We start from the raw sequence: 16,065 nt of genomic DNA, 5'->3' as shown, positions 1-16,065 counted from the left end.
GATCAATAGGCTCCAAGAACATGGTAGAAGGTTCATGACAAATGAGAGGTGGCTGTGTTTGGGGGCATGGAATGACATAACTAGCTCTTCTCTACTGAGCATTGGCCACGTGCCCAGTACTGAGCTATTACTCCATCTCCACCATGACACTGAATCCTCACAGCATCACTGTGAGGGAGGAATAATTATTATTCCCATTTTACAGACAAGAAACCAAAGGGAACTTAAGCTGCCTGAGGTTATGCTACTAGCAAAGTAAAACATGAGATACCCCTACACACCCACTGAATGGCACAATTAAAGACTCACCACACCAGTGTTGTCGAGGACGTGGGGCAATGGCGCTCTCATACACTGCTGGGGAAAGTGTAAAATGGTACAACCACTTGGGAACACTGGCCGTTTCTAATAAATTTGAGCATATACTTACCCCATGACCCACAATTCCACTCCGAGGTTTACCCAAGAGAAATGGGTGTAGTATGTCCACCAGTGAACAACAGTGTTCAAAGCAGCTTTATTCATTAGAGCCCCAAACTAGAAAACTCCAGAAGTCATCAACAGGTGACTGGACAAATACCCTGCGTACAGACGACAAAGGAAAACTGCTCAGCAATAAAAAGGAGCAAAATAACTAACACACACAATATGGATGAATCTCAAAATGGATATGCTGAGGAAACAAAGCCAGCCAAGAGTGCATACTGCATAATGACAGTGACAGAAAAGCAGAGCTGTGGTTGCCCAGGGCTGGGGTGGGCAGGTGTTGACGGCAAAGGGGGACAAGGGTGATGGAAATGTTCTGTATCGTGACCTCAATGGTAGTTACATGGGCGCAGACATTTGTCAAAACCCATCGAATGAAATCTTAAAATGGGTGAATTTTATTGCATATAAATTACATCTCAGTAAAGTTGCCTAAAACACAATTCAAAGTTCTTGTTGTGTCTTTATGATCCAACCCCTTGCCCTTCCCCACCTTTCCCCCTCCCCTTCCCCTTCATTCTGGCCACACCAGCCTCCCTGCTATCCTTCCCATCATCCAAACACAGTCCCATCTCTAGGGCTGAGCCCTTGCTGTCCCCACCACCCGCAAAAAGCTCCCAACGTATGCCCACATCACTCACTCCCTCACCTCCTCCAGATCTCTGTTCAAAAGTTACCTACCCATGTGAACTTCTCTGGCCCCACCCCACATAAAATAACACCCACCCTATGATTCTCTAGTCCTTTACCCTCTTTCTTTTCTGTAACATTTACCAATCCTGATATGTTATCATACTGGTTTACTGTCTGTCTCCCCTGCTAGAGAGAGCCCCATGAGAACGGGGACTCAATCCTCACTGATCATGCTCTGAGGTCTACAACAGTGCCTGGCATGGAGCAGAAAATCACTCCTTATTGAATGAATGAATTAGAACCTTCCTACCAAGGTTTCCCCACTGTTCTTCCCCTAAGAAAGGAGAAGTCCTTTAATATCAAAAAGATCTCTCTCAGAGATGTACCCACCCGACCACAAAACAGTCTTTTTTTCTGAAAAATAAAAATAATTATAATAGAATATTTTACTTCTCAGTTTCATCATCCACTCCCCATGCCCAGTATTACCCACAAGAACATTCAATGGATATTTATCCTACATTTATGTAACTAAAGAGCCTCCAAAACAAAGAACCATTTTTCCAAGGTGACTTCTGTCTTTAACATCAGAGACTGGTAGGAACTTAAATCTGCTAGCAACTTTTAAAAACTGCAGAATCTCCCTACAATATTTTTGTTCTGCCTCACTGATCACCCTTCTACATGTATATTTATTTATTTTCATAATCAGGATTACAAAGCATGATGACATATAGAGTTCAGTATCCTGCTTTTCTCATTTAACATTACAGAGTAAGTATTTTTCCATGTCATTAATAATTCTTGGTGAATATAATTATTAATGGGTATGGAATGTAATATCATATGGATGTACCATAGTTTATTTAGCCAGACTCTTACTATGGAATATTTAGGTTGTTTCTTCTTTTTTTAATTTCAATTATAAATAATGAATGTCGGGGCGCCTGGGTGGCTCAGTCATTAAGCGTCTGCCTTCGGCTCAGGTCATGATCCCAGGGTCCTGGGATCGAGCCCCACATCGGGCTCCCTGCTCTGCGGGAGGCCTGCTTCTCCCTCTCCCACTCCCCCTGCTTGTGTTCCCTCTCTCGCTGTGTCTCTCTCTGTCAAATAAATAAAAAAATAAAATAAAAAAATAATAATGAATGTCATTGTGTATGAATGCCTGAATTTCTGAATATTTCCTAGAGGCAGAGTCCTAGCCCCAAAGGATTTCCGGGGGGGGAGGGGGTTGTTTAAGGTTTTTATACCTAGTCCCTACTTGTTTTCCAGAAAAGAGATACCAATTTAATTTACCAACAATAGAATATGAGAGTCCTGTGTCACTTCATCCTTGCTGCCACTGGGCTTTACCATTTCTTAACTCTTTGCTCATTTGGTAGATAAAAATGCTCTTTCATCTTAATTTATATTTCTTTAATTACTGGTAAGCTGAGGCACCTGGTTGGCTCAGATGGTTAAGCGTCTGCCTTCGGCTCAGGTCATGATCCCAGGGTCCTGGGATCGAGCACCACATTGGGCTCCTGGCTCCACGGGGAGCCTGCTTCTCCCTCCCACTCTGCTTCTCCCCCTCACTCTGCTTCTCCCCCTGCTCATGCGCGCTCTCTCTCTCTATCTCTGTGTCGCAAATGAATAAATAAAATCTTTAAAAAAAATAATTACTGGTAAAGTGGGACATCTTTTCACACGTTCATTGACCAATTGTGTTTCATCTTCTGTAAATTGTTTATATATTTTCCCATTTCATAATTGAAGTGTTAGAGTTATCGTGAGAAATTGTCAGAGCTCTCAGTATATAATAAGGATATTAACTCTTTTAATAACTTTTTATACTTGTGGAAAATCTTTGTTTCTCAGTTTGCCTGCCTTTTATCGTGTTTCTGTTGCCTCTTGAAATATATAGATCTTTAACTCTCTTACTGCGGTTGGTGTTGTTGCTTTGTTTGGGAAGTCCTTCCCCATCCAGGGTGGGGTTAGAGTCCTGCTGAGTCCGAGGCACATTGTGTTAAATTACCTCCTGCCATCCCCACTTTGTTATTTTTTATTATGTAAAATTTCAAACATATACAGGAGAAGAGAAAAATAAATATATTGATTCTGGGATTTGTTTCAAGATAATGGGGGGTGAGGGAGGGGAGGTCATAGATCCAATAAGAGTGGCCATAAGTTGATGATCATTGTAGTTGGAGGTTCTCTTTACTTTTGTAGAGACGATGTGACCTGGTTGACACCTTAGGGGGCCAAAGGGCAGTCATTTCTGGACCCATTTCCTGTGACATGCACTGCCCTAGAAGACTTGTGTCATCCCACTGAGCCCTACAAGCACCCTTGGAAGAAGGAAATATTAGTCCCATATTACAGAAGAGGACACTGAGATTCAAATGGATGGATTATCTGAGGTCGCATAACTGGGAAGTACCCAACAGAATCTGACCCAGGTCATCCTGACCCAAGTGCCATGTTCCCTCCACTGGGCCATTGATGCCCTTGGAGGCAAGGAATTAAATGGAAGAGAAGATGGGCTTCTCTCGTAGAGCTTGACTAACCCCCAGGCTCCTCCCAGTCACAGTCCCAGGGAAAGGGCTCAGATTAGAAATTAATCTGATTGGGGGCACCTGGGTGGCTCAGTTGGTTAGGCATCCAACTCTTGATATTGGCTCAGGTCATGATCTCAGGGTCCTGAGATCGAGCCCTGCGTCTGGCTCTGTGCTCAGCAGGGAGTCTGCTTGTCCCTCTCCCTCCCCCACTCTCTCTCTCTCTCTCTCTCTCAAAAATAAATAAATAAAATCTTTTTAAAAAATTAATCTGATTGTTTAAAATAAGAAATGTGTACAGCATGGTAACTATAATTAATCATACCGTACTGCATATTTGAACATTGCTAAGAGAGTAGATCTTAAAAGTTCTCAACACTAGAAAAAAGATTGTAACCATACGTGGTGATGGAAGTTAACTAGACTTACTGTGATGATCATTTTGCAGTATATACCAATGCCGATCATTATGTTACACACCTGAAACTAATATAATGTTATATGTCAATTATACTCCAATAAAAAAACGAAAGAATGGAATACTTCTTGTACAGCTGACTTTATGGACCAAGATTCAGGCCTGCTACTCATTCATTTCCTCTGTCATTATTTCAGCAATCAGTTTTAAGCGCCAATCAGGCCTTGGACTAGGACTGGAACTTACTGAAAAATAAAAGGGTGGACAAATAAAGAGTCCAACACCACCAATACCATCAGGGTCACCCCACCCAGCATGGTGCCCTGGAGCTCAGATCACAGACATTTAGCCAAGAGCTTTCTTATTAACACAGCACTTTGATTCATGTGCCCAGTATATTAGTCAGCTATTGCTAGGATAATGTCGCATAACAAAGAGCCCGCACATTTTAGTGGCTTACAACAACAACCATTCCTTTCTCCCCCATGTCTGCAGATTGGTTTCTCCAGATATTACCCCATCTCCTACACCAGAGGGTCTCATCTTTTCATCTTCTCAAATATATTTAAAAATGCACCTGTAAACCAACATCTCATAGGTACACCCAGATTTTGATGAGACCAAAAGTATTTTCAAGACATGAAGCATTATGTGAGTTTAACCTTAGCAGTACTTCAGTGGGTGTTATTTCTGAAAAGCTAAAGTAGAGATGGGACTGGGGACACAATTCCCATTTCCTTTGTTGCTGCTCCTCCGTCTCTTTCACTCAGAAACCATGTTGAAATTTGATAACATAAGAGAACTAGCATGATGGTGAGGACCTTGAATCTCCTCTGATTTATCTTTTTTTTTTTTAAATAAATCACTCACAGCCATGGTACTTTATTATTCACCACAAATCACTAGTGGTACATTCTACCACCGAGAACTGCTGAATTACACAGCAGTGGGTAAGAACGGTCAGTCATTTAGCTATCTGGACAGCATATATTAGTTGAGCATCTACTATGCATTGCCAGACACTGGGAGGATCCTGCTCTCATAGAGCTACATTCCAGTCGGGGAGTGGCGGTGGAGACAGGCAATAAATAAATATATTCTTTAAAGATAATTTCAATAGGTAATAAATGCAATACACTTAAGGGAAATAAAGCATGACAGTGGGATGGAGTGGGAAGAGGAACAGCAGGAAAGACCTCTTGGAGGAGGTTGATTGGAGTTGAGCCTTGAATGGTGAGGAGTCAGCTATGCTGTCTGGAAGAAGAACATTCCAGGCAGAGGGACCTGCCAGGACAAAACCCAAAGCAGGAGCAGTCTTGGAACTGAAAGAATTCTGCCTGGCTAGAACAGAATGAATGTGGGGAGGTGGTCAATGAGGAGGACAGGTGGAAAGGGACAGCCCACAGAAGGCCTTGAAGGCCCGGAGAAGATGTTGGGAGTTTCCTCTAAGGACACTGGAAGGCCCTGGAGTGCTCCTCGGGGGAGATGGCCCCAGGGACCACCTGATAGAGCTGGCTCATCTGGCTGACCGGATGTGGGCCTCTCCTTCCCATTTTCCATGGCCCCTCTCCCAAATCACACCTTTGGAGAAAAAGAAGAGGACCCTCCAAAGAAGAGGAGGAGAGCCTCCAGGAGAACCAGCAGCCATGCCTCCCTGCCTGAATTTCTGGGCTTCCATGTACGATGAGAGCCACCATACTTTTCCTTCCAAGCAGCACTGGCCTTCAGCCCATACAACGAGCTAAATCCGCATGGGTGACTCAAATAGTGAGAGCACCAGATATTGGGGCACTAGTCTGCAGGTGTGGGCTGCCTCTAGGCCATCACCAGGCCCAGCGGAGTGTCTTGGACACTGTCGTTCTCCAGCAGATGAATTTGCCTGGTGCATCACCACCACTTTCTAGCTCCCAAAGAGCTGCATCCCACCTGAGATCCAGGAGGCAGTCAGGGCAAGGCTGCCAATCTCATTCACCGGGAGGAAACCGAGGCACAGAGAAATGAAGTTTGAGGCCAGAGTCACAGAGGCCTAAATGACGATGCCAGGAATCAAACCAGACACTTATCGCCACAAGCCCTGTGCTCTCTGACCTCTTCCTCAGCTCCTGGAGCAGTCAGAGGCAACCCCAGAAAGCTTACCACATGCCAGGCACTGTTCTGAGGCTTTCCACATATTAACTTAAAGACCCATAAGGTAGGGACTATTATTATCTCCATTTTCTAGGTGAAGAACTGGACACATATGGACATTAATTTGTTCAAGGTCTCACAGAGCTAGAAAGTAGCAGGCCCAAGATTCAAACCAGGCAGTCTTCACCACTATGCCATGCTGCATCTGGCACTTCTTTGTGGAAGGAAGGGAGGGAGAGGTGCAGGAACACAGCGCACTATGTGAATATCTGTGTAGACGGCTCTGTGTAGATGTGTACATGTGGTACACCAGTGTGCGGGTACACACTCGGGGGGGTGTGCAGACCTGCTTCTGCGTGTGGTTTTTGCTGAGTGCCTCTGCACCTGCTTTGTGTGCACAGACATTCACATTCATGAGCGTCCAGCTGACGTCGTCGGCGTGCGTCTCCTGCCTACAGGCACTCCTGCCTACATGCACTCACATGTACCCATGCCTACGGATGGGTTTGTTGGTGTAGCCGTGTGTGTGACCATGCAGGGTGTGTGATCTTGAGCATTTGCCCTTGCAGATGGAGGTGGTCTTGAAAGCCAGGACACCAGCTTATTTATACACTGGTGTCTGCAGCTGTGATGTGCGCCCGGAAGTGCACACACCCCTTGGGGTCTGTCCTGTGCCACCCAACACCACTCAGGGTCCCACATCAGAAACACAGGAAGCCCTAGAGTTAGCCCAGCTTCTTCACAGAGTCAAAATTCAGCACCAGCATCACCAGAAACTCAGGAGAAAAGCAGTTTTGAAAGTGGAAAAACTGGTCTGTGTTTGTTCCCTAAACCCTGACTTACTTCCCCCTTTGCTTTTGCGCTTTGGGAAGTTGCCTGCAGCAGCTTGGAGGATGTTGTGCACAGCCCGGTGTAGCCTGCGTGTGATCCAGTGCTGAAGGACAGGTGAAGGTCACTTCCCCGGGGAGCTCTGCAGAGCGTGCCACCACCAGTAGGCTCAAGAAGTATTGGCTGCCTGCATGCCTGCCTCGACCCTGCCCCTGCCCAGCCTGTACCCACCTCGGCCAGCAGTTTCCAGGGGCGGGGGGTGGGGGCGCTGGGGGCGCTACTGCAGAGTGGGAGCCTAGGAAGAGGCAAGAGAGGCCTTGGCCAGTACTGCAAGTTCAGGGCTGGGGTGAGGGCACCGAACCCTCCCTCTCTGCTTCAGTAAGACTCTGGTTTATCATTTTACCCTCAAATTGAGTGTCTCCAAACATGAAACCCAGGATTGTACTGTCCTCTGAACAGGCAGCTGGTTAAACCCTGTCCCAGTGGTTGTTCTGCCTCAGCTTGCATAAACCCAGGGATGGGCAACTCACTGCCTCCTGAAACCACCGGTTCCCACTGAAGAGCTGTTAGGAAGTGAGGGTATTCAGCATTTCCTGACCTACTGTGCACCCAGCACACCCCAGGTCCTGGGGTACAGAGGAGAGTCAGGTAAGACCTTCACCCTCCAGGAGCTCACAGCACAGCAGGGAAGAGGTACAGCAACATCCTCTTCCTGTCTCAGCAGCTGCTCAGGCTAGTGGCTCCCTCTACCCCCAGACTGTCCTGCAAAAGTGGGCACACCTCTCTTCCTCTAACCAAACAACCCCTCCCTTTCACAGCCATAGAGCCAGAAGTTGGGCCATAGAGCTCTGTCTCCACTTCCCTCATCACATCCCAGGCCTGCCCCGATCTGCCACCGCCTCTCCATCCCTTGCTTCCCAAGAGAGAGCCCTAAGGGCGAGGACTTCGCTCCCTGGCTTGGCAAGGCTATGGGGTCAAGATGGTTCTCAAGCTCCAGAGGCCAGGTGCTGACCCGAGAGGAAGAAGAGGAATCTCTAGATGCCTTCTCTGCATTAGGCAATACTCCGTGGGCAGGCTGGGCCTCTCCTACTCAGGAAATCCCTGATTACCGGCCACAGATCAGACGTGAGGTTCTCTGACACCACCAGCAAGTAGGCCACATTTTATAACAATCACAGCACTAAGTCTCTGGCTAAAATGGTGATGGCAGGGATCAGGAGAAAAGGCAGGAGATTCATAGGGAGAGAGAGGGACCAACAGATGTAAAACCAAAGAAAAATATACCCAGAACAGAGAGAGATGGAGAGAGAGAGACAGAAGCAAAGAGATAGAAACAGAGCCTCACAGAGACAAAGAAGAGAGGTGCAGAGATAGGAACATAAGAAGACACACCTAGAGACAGAGATCCAGTGGCCAGCCACAGAAGCAAGAAGACAGGCAGACAGGCGTGACCATGGAATAGCCATGCTTCCTTATTGCTCTCCTGCTTAATTGAAAGAAAGAAAAGAAAAGAAAAGAAAAGAAAAGAAAAGAAAAGAAAAGAAAAGAAAAGAAAAGAAAAGAAAAGAAAGAAAGAAAGAAAGAAAGAAAGAAAAGATTTGATTTGAGGTCACTTGCAATAAAGATCCACGTGTAATAAGGGGTAAGCATAGAAGTAAAAATTCAAAGCCAAACTATTATGGAAGAAGGAACAAGTAGTGTTGCGAAAGCCCTGGGTGTGGGAGACTGTGACTTGCATGATCTGCAATGAACCACTTGGTTTTCATGCTCTTGGGTACCCACCTCCTCCTGATTCTGGGCTGGCCCTGGGACATGTTTCAACCAGTAGAATGTTGCGGAAGCAATACTGTGCCAATCCCAAGCCCAGGCGCAAAGAAGTCATGGCGGATGGTGGCTTCCATTCTTTTGTGCTCTGGGGGGAAAGCCAGCCACCATGTAGCCAGCCTGACTATCCTGAGGCCATCTTGCTGCTGTGAGGATGCCTGAGTTAAGCACCTGGAGAGACCACTTGGAGAACAGAGGAACTCAGACAACAATGAGAACCAAGACCCCAGACCTTAGGACCCAAATTGAGCTGTGCCAGCCAGCCCTCTGCTGAAGCCACATGGAACAAAGATGAGCCCTCCCCACCAAGCCCTGCCCAAACTACAACATCACAAGCACATAATAAAATGGTTGTATTGTAAGTCATCAAGTTTTGGGGCAGTGTGCTACGTAGCAACAGTTAACTGAAATACTAGGTTAACACAGTAAATAAATCCAATGGATTCCATCATTTCTTTTGGCTGATGGATAATGTGGGAGACAGAGCATCTCCTTCCTCTGAAGAATCACAAATGATACTCAGCTCCTTCATGGGAAAATTAGCCAAGGTCCACCAACAGCACCCTTGGAAGAATATGGTCACGCGCACACTTGCCCTCAAGGATGGTGACTGCTGAGCACTGACTGAGTGATGGTGGTAAAGATGGTCAGAGGGGGTTGTTGTAGCGCTTAACACGGGCCAGTTCATCCCCTTCGACAGAGGATGGGAGGCTGCTCAGGGAGGGGAGCGACTGCTGAGCTCTCACAGCAGAACGTGTCAGAGCCAGGATTGGAGCCCAGACCCCGCGCACGTTAGGCTGTTAGTGTGCAGCTAAAACAAGCAGCATAAACAGACGCCTGTCCAGGAACCCTGGATCCAGAGCCACCTCTGTGTCTCAGAGACAGGAGCCTACATGCTCCCCAGGCCTTCTTGTCCAGGGGAAGGGGGAAGGACAGGTGGTGCTCTCACCCTCTCGGGGTAGCTGACTCCCCTTTATCCAGACCAGACCCCCCCCAGGGGATGAACATTCTGGCGAGGCTCCCCATCAGGGTCTGCCCAGCCCCAGCCCCAGCCCCAAACATTTGTCAGGCGGCCAGGGCCCCACACCTGCCGACTTCATTGCCAGGCCTGCAGGAATCGCCTGACTCTGAAATTGGTTCCAGGAACACTTTTGCTCCCATTATTATACTGCCTTCCCTGACACCCCCTCCCCCAGCACTTTTTTTTTTTTTTTACACTAAACTTTCTCTGAATTCACCTGATTTTTCCCCATCTCCTTTACATTCTTTATGGCAATGGAGAAATAATCACCGCTTCTCCGGCAGGGTGATGGGAGTGTGCAATATTAACTGTAAATCAGGCAGAAATTGGTGGAAGGGGAAGGGTTTGATGAGGTGCAGAGACATTATATCATTTTAAAGCACTTTTCTGGTCTCCAGTAATCCCCATGTAAATGAAAAGGAGTTGACGACGTGCCTCTCTCTCTGAGGCTGCCTTTAGGAATGCAGAGAAAATGCTCCTGGAAGGAGGACGCAGGGCAGAGGAAGGTTGCCTCGGGCCTGACAGGGGAGGCAGAAATGTCCAGGGCTGGGGCCCCAACCCCTCCAGACCAGGGCTGGGCACACACCCCAGACTGGAATAATCCTGCCTGAGCTGTGGCTTCTTGGAAGATGAGGATCCACCTCCAGCAGGGAGGGGGTTGGGGGGGTAGGGGGAAGGGGGAGGGGTGGGGGGTAGGAGGTAGGGCTGTGTATCAACAGGCAGCGGGGGCCCCATCAAACCACCCATATCCTGTAGCCCAGCGGACGCATCAGGAGTGGTGCTGCTCCCAAGGGGGCGTCTGAAACATACGGGGACTCTGGGGATTTTGTCTGTGGTTATAATGACTGGGACGCAGAACAGAACATGGTAGTAGGCAAGGATGCTAAACGTCTTGCAATGCTCGGAACACTCCCACATAACGGCCCCTCCTAAAATGTCACTGGCTCCCCCTACAAAGAAGGGATTATCCTGAAACATGACCATCGATCAAGACCTGTCACCAGCAGGAGCCATCTCGCCACGGAAAGGTTCATGACCTCCTGGGTGCCTTGAAATTTAAGTTCATTAGTCTAGGCTAACAGACCACTAGTTTAACTGAATTCAGCTACCTGTGTTTCCCCCAATCTGGGATGCCACAGATCATAAAGGGAATCATTGTTTTATTTACTACTAAGAAAGAAAATGATTCTGTGACCCAGTGCTTACTCATCACTTAGATTTTTACTTTATAATTACTGGAAATGTTCTTTAGTACTTATTTCATCATGGTTATATATCATGGGATATTATAAGTGCAAAGAATATTTTATTTTTTTGAAGATTGTATTTGTTCATTAGAGAGGGAGAGAGAGCATGAAAGAGAGCACATGAGTGGGAGGGTGTAGAGGGAGAGAGAGAGAGAGAATCTCAAGCAGACTCCTTGCTGAGCGTGGAGCCCCACAATGTGGGGGTCCATCTCGCCACCCTAAGGTCATGACCTGAGCTGAAACCAAGAGTCTGAAGCTTAACCAACTGAGCCACCCAGGTGCCCCACAAGGAATATTTTAAATGCAACGAATTGCTGACGGTATTCCTAACCTAGTCAGGGTCCACACCTGCAGGTTTCTTCTGGATCATGTTTCAACTCAGAGCCTTCAATGTCCATGTTTCCCACACAGTGTCATCCTCTGAGACACCAAGTATAGAGGACACTGCCTTTCCTCAAAGAGCACGCCCCCAGCATCTCTGAGATTTTCTTCTGAGCTACTGATACTCGCTTTAGACTTGTGATGCTGGCTCTTCCTTGATCTTTCCAGAGGTGTCAAAAGAAGGTTTTCAGATAATAAACAAGACTTATTCCCTTCCTCAAATGGCCATGAGCATTTTGTTGTCGGACCCATCGGGGCACTGGCTGTTGGTGCCTGGTCAGGCCTCCCAGCACCCCCACAAAGATCACGTGTGTTCAGTGGTGTATACCACCGTCCCTGCCAGAAGAACAACGATTTTAAGGTCACAAGATGGGTCCTGAGCATATAGACGCTAAAATAGGAAGTAGTGGATCTCACAGAACCTATGAAATATAATATTAGAAAACTAGTTGGTCCATGTGGATACACGCCCAGAGCTAGTGTGTATAGACGCAGCCCGGGACGCTGTCTCAGAGACCCTGTCTGCTGACACGCCCAGGACCCCTGTCTCAGGAGGGTGCGCATAGTTGTCCCTAGGCTGTAGAGTTGGCAGATTTAGCAAATAAAAATACAGGACACCTAGTTAAATCTGAATTTCAGATTAAAAAATTAACAAATAATTTTTAGTTTAAGTCCCAAACATTTCATGAAACATTCTCATACTAAAAAAAAAAAAAGAAGGTTTATCTGAGATCTGAATTTCCCTGGGCCAGCCTGGATCATATTTGACAATCTCACTGTGGTGCTTCATGTACAGCTAATATGTGCAGACATGGCCAGGATCCCAGGCCCAGACTTGGGTTCCTGTAGGACTCGGGCTGCCCTGCCTTCTCTCTTCTCACGAGTATGAGCTCAGGGTATGGCAGATGCAGGGATGAGGCGGCCTGGTCGAAGCCTCCTGATGCATTTATAACCAGCCTAGGATCAGCCTCTGTTTGGCTCATTTCCCACTCGTCCTGCACTAGTCACTGATAAGGTTGGAATAATGGGGAGGAGGCTAGGCCTGGGGCCCCGGGGAGGGGGTCACAGCTCAAGGCAAGCCGGGGTCAGGCTCCAACAGGGAGACACCCAACAGTGAAGCTGGGACTGCCTGAGGAGCTCAGGAAGCTTTTCCAAGACCAGGAGGATTTTTGGGCAAGCAGAGAAGTGGAAAAAGGTTGCCAGGGAGGGGGAATGATTTGCGCAGTGCAACATGAATATAAAGGTGCCAAAGTAGTCCTAAGAAGACGTGCCGGAAGTCCCACGTGCCTGGACAAGGAGTGTACTGGGAACTGGGTTGGACTTCCTGCTGTGTAACTTCATATCTGGGTGATCTTGGACTGCTAACTCAGTTCCTGAACATCAAACAGACAAGTACCCAGCCTGGGAACTCCCGGGGCAGCAAGCAATGCAGTTTGAAAACGACTTCCGAGGGCTTGAGGATGAGCGAAGGATTTCAGACACGAGATGTACATGATCGGATGTTTTAACAATCATCACGACAACCACAGCAGTCTACCACTGATGGAGGACTCGCTATATGCTAAGCACTTTGCTCTTATTAACAATAGTGATAATAGAAGCTACCGGGTTGGTCCCACATACCACAGCCATGGCATCAGGTGCCAGACAGGGTGATAAGCATTTACTTGCATTATCTCATTTGGTCTTCACAACACCCATCTAAGGCTGGTTTTTATTCTCCCCACGTCGTGAAGAATGAAACTGACACTCAACAGGATGACCAGACTTGCCCAAAGTTGCATGGAGGTGGTAGCAGAGCCCCGACAAGAGCCCAGACTGCTGACATCGAGGCCAGGAGGCCATCTCTCCCTGCGTCACTGAAACTCCTGCAAAGCCACAGAAGTGCCCTCACGTGGCACATTCTACAGCCTTCCCTGGGCAAAGGCAGAAGCCCGGTCTCTCCAAGCACAAAGAAAGGCTAGAATCAGAATTCCATGGGCATCCTAATTTCTGTGCATATTTTAAAGGACAAATCAGGCTGCAGTTAGAAAGCCCCTAACCAAAATTCCAGCCACATGCTAACAGGCTGTGGTCAACATCCCCAGAGGGGTCGGGAACCGAGTCTCAGCGGGAGGGTCTTTGAACCAGGGGTCCCCAAGGGTATGCCGCCTCAGGGACTAGAGGCAGGCACCTGATTTCTCTGCCAAGTGCCTGCAATTATAGCAATTCTCTCAGTGCCGCAGACTCCCGGGAAAGAGTCATCTGGCGTTCGGTTAAACTGATTAGGAATCACTTTCTGTTTCAGCGTCATCCCCGAATCTCAGCAGTGAGTAGGGCTGCTGCCCAGGCTTTCCAATTGGCGGGGATCCTAACAGCTCCAGAATCGTCCCAGACGCCCTTGGCGGTCCTGGGGATTTTGTTTCTGCCCCTTCCCCTTGCCAGGCTTGTTCGCGGCATCTTATTTGGATAACAGTAGCCCCCACTCCTTTCCGTCCTCACCTTGGGGCGATTCCAAAAATACAATTCAGGAGCTTTTGCCCAATCCCATTCAGAGTGTAGGGTCCCTCTGGAGCTCAGGTTAGCCTGGGCAGTGCTAGAAGGCAGCCTATGGGTGCCCATGCTTGGCCTGTGGGAACGTGGGCATCCTGCTCCCCGGCCTTAATGGTGTGACAGCCCCATTCTCTATGGCACCCAGCTCCCAGACACCTGCTGGGTGCTCTTCCCCAGTCCCTTCCTGGCAGTTTCTCACCTCTGTTGCTATATTAGCCAGTTACTTGTCACACAACAACCTCAAAACCCCACTGGTTCACCACCACACACATTTATTTTCAAATTCCTGGGTCTCCAGGTCTGACCTAAGTTTGGCTGCTCTAGACCGAGTTCACGTGGCCCAGGCTGGACCCAGGCTTTGGGGTGGGGTCAGGTCTCCTGGGTATGTCACATTCCGCGGCCCAGGCTGCAGGGGCAGCGGCAGCCTGGAGCATGCTCTTCCCACAGCAGGTCACAAGGGTACAAGGGTCCGAGGAGAAACGGGGATGGATCTTAGGGTCTCGGCTCCAAAAGAGCACACGGTCACTACCATTCACATCCCAGTGGCCAAAGCAAGTCATCTGACCCAGTTCATCACCATCATACACACCACCCACTGGGGTGGCAAAAACCGCCAAGTCCCATGATAGAGTGTGGACGTGTAATTCTAACCCATGGATGGAGTACGAAACCAGAGCAGTGGAGACACTATCACTGGGGTTCTCCTTGGGGCCCTCCGTCGCGAATGTCTGCCAGAGGATCACCTGACACACCCTGGATGAACACTGAGGCCAGACTCCGAGGCTGTGCACATGCACACACATCTGGAGCGGCCACGGGAATGGGTGTGGGCCCGTGGCTCCTTCCAAGGAGCACATGTGACCCCGTTGTGACCCCATGGTGACCCTGCGACCTCCCCGGAATCACTGAAACAATAGAACAACTTGAGCATCTGGATTCCCAGGACCAGTATCTGTTCCCCAAGTACCTCGACTTGTCCTAGAGAACCCAGGCTTCTGAGAGGCAGGCTCGGGCCCTCATCATCCAGAGCCAGAGCGTCATTTGGCTCAAAAAGGCCTCGTACGGCTCAGGGTCCCACGATGCTCACGGCCCCCCTCACCCCAGGGACCTGTCAGACACCCCAGAGTCCTGGTACAGAGACTCCCTACACCAGGACAGGAAGGGGACATGCAGGGCATCTCACTGGACCCCCTTGTATACAGATGGGAAGACTGAGGCCCAAGAACAGAAAGGTACGACAGACAATGGCAAGGCTCCCCATCTCCCACCTCGGTGCTTTTCTAACACCCCCGAGAACCCGAGGACAGCAAGGCCTCCTGGCCCACAGGCCCTCACGTTATCCCACACTGACCTTGCGTCTGTCCTGTCTTGGGCTCTTCAAGAATCCTGGCAGAAGCTGCAGGCCAGCTCATCTGTTTCTACTTGAAAGGAATGGCATTTTCCCAGGGAGGATGAGCTGGTGATAGAATCAGGGACAGGAGCTCGTTCCGGAAAGCCAGGGCCTGGACAAGGCCGGGCTGGGCGGATGGAGAGGCGTCGGGGCTTGAGCATCCAATTAGCACCCTCTGCTCTTGCAGCTGTGGCCGGTCAGCTGGTGAGTGAGCACTAATTGGGTGTCAAGCACGCCAGGGCCCACCGGCTCCCCTCACCTCCCCACTAAACTCTCAGAGACCACCGCAGAGAGCCGAGGGGCGGAAGGCAGCTAATTGGTCCGGCCTGCCCGGCAATCCCTCTCTCCACATTCTGATGCCCTGTCACTCAGCTTCCTTTGTCTTCCATTCCAAGGGCTTGGGGAAAATTGCCCACATCTGCTGCAAAGTTTCCTGTAAACCTCGGGGTGGGAGGGGAGCTTATTTTAAAAGAGGCTCTAAGCAGGGACATTTTGGCACATTTCCCACAAGTGGCCCCAGTTGTCCTAACTGTGGAGAACTGTGGGGACAGCCCTCCTACACACTCCTTCACACTCCTGCTTATCCATATTTTTAGACAAGAGTTTCCAAGTCACCCGAAAGCTAATGAAATGCTTTTTGTTGC

General features: G+C 48.8%; 1 long non-coding RNA gene across 1 annotated transcript in view; it reads right to left on the bottom strand.

Annotated features, from left to right (window-relative positions):
- LOC118552535 (uncharacterized) overlaps positions 1-15,786 on the bottom strand; it is a 73,910-nt gene extending 58,124 nt beyond the window's left edge. Inside the window, exon 1 of the long non-coding RNA XR_004925576.2 lies at positions 15,383-15,786. This is a non-coding gene — a long non-coding RNA (uncharacterized LOC118552535). The remainder of the gene's footprint in view (positions 1-15,382) is intronic.
- Positions 15,787-16,065: the final 279 nt, after the last annotated feature.

The sequence above is a fragment of the Halichoerus grypus genome, chromosome 5, assembly GCF_964656455.1.
Source record: "Halichoerus grypus chromosome 5, mHalGry1.hap1.1, whole genome shotgun sequence".
In the NCBI taxonomy this organism is placed as follows: domain Eukaryota; kingdom Metazoa; phylum Chordata; class Mammalia; order Carnivora; family Phocidae; genus Halichoerus; species Halichoerus grypus.
The sequence above is the reverse complement of the archived record's forward strand: the minus strand, read 5'-3'. Positions and strand labels throughout refer to the sequence as shown.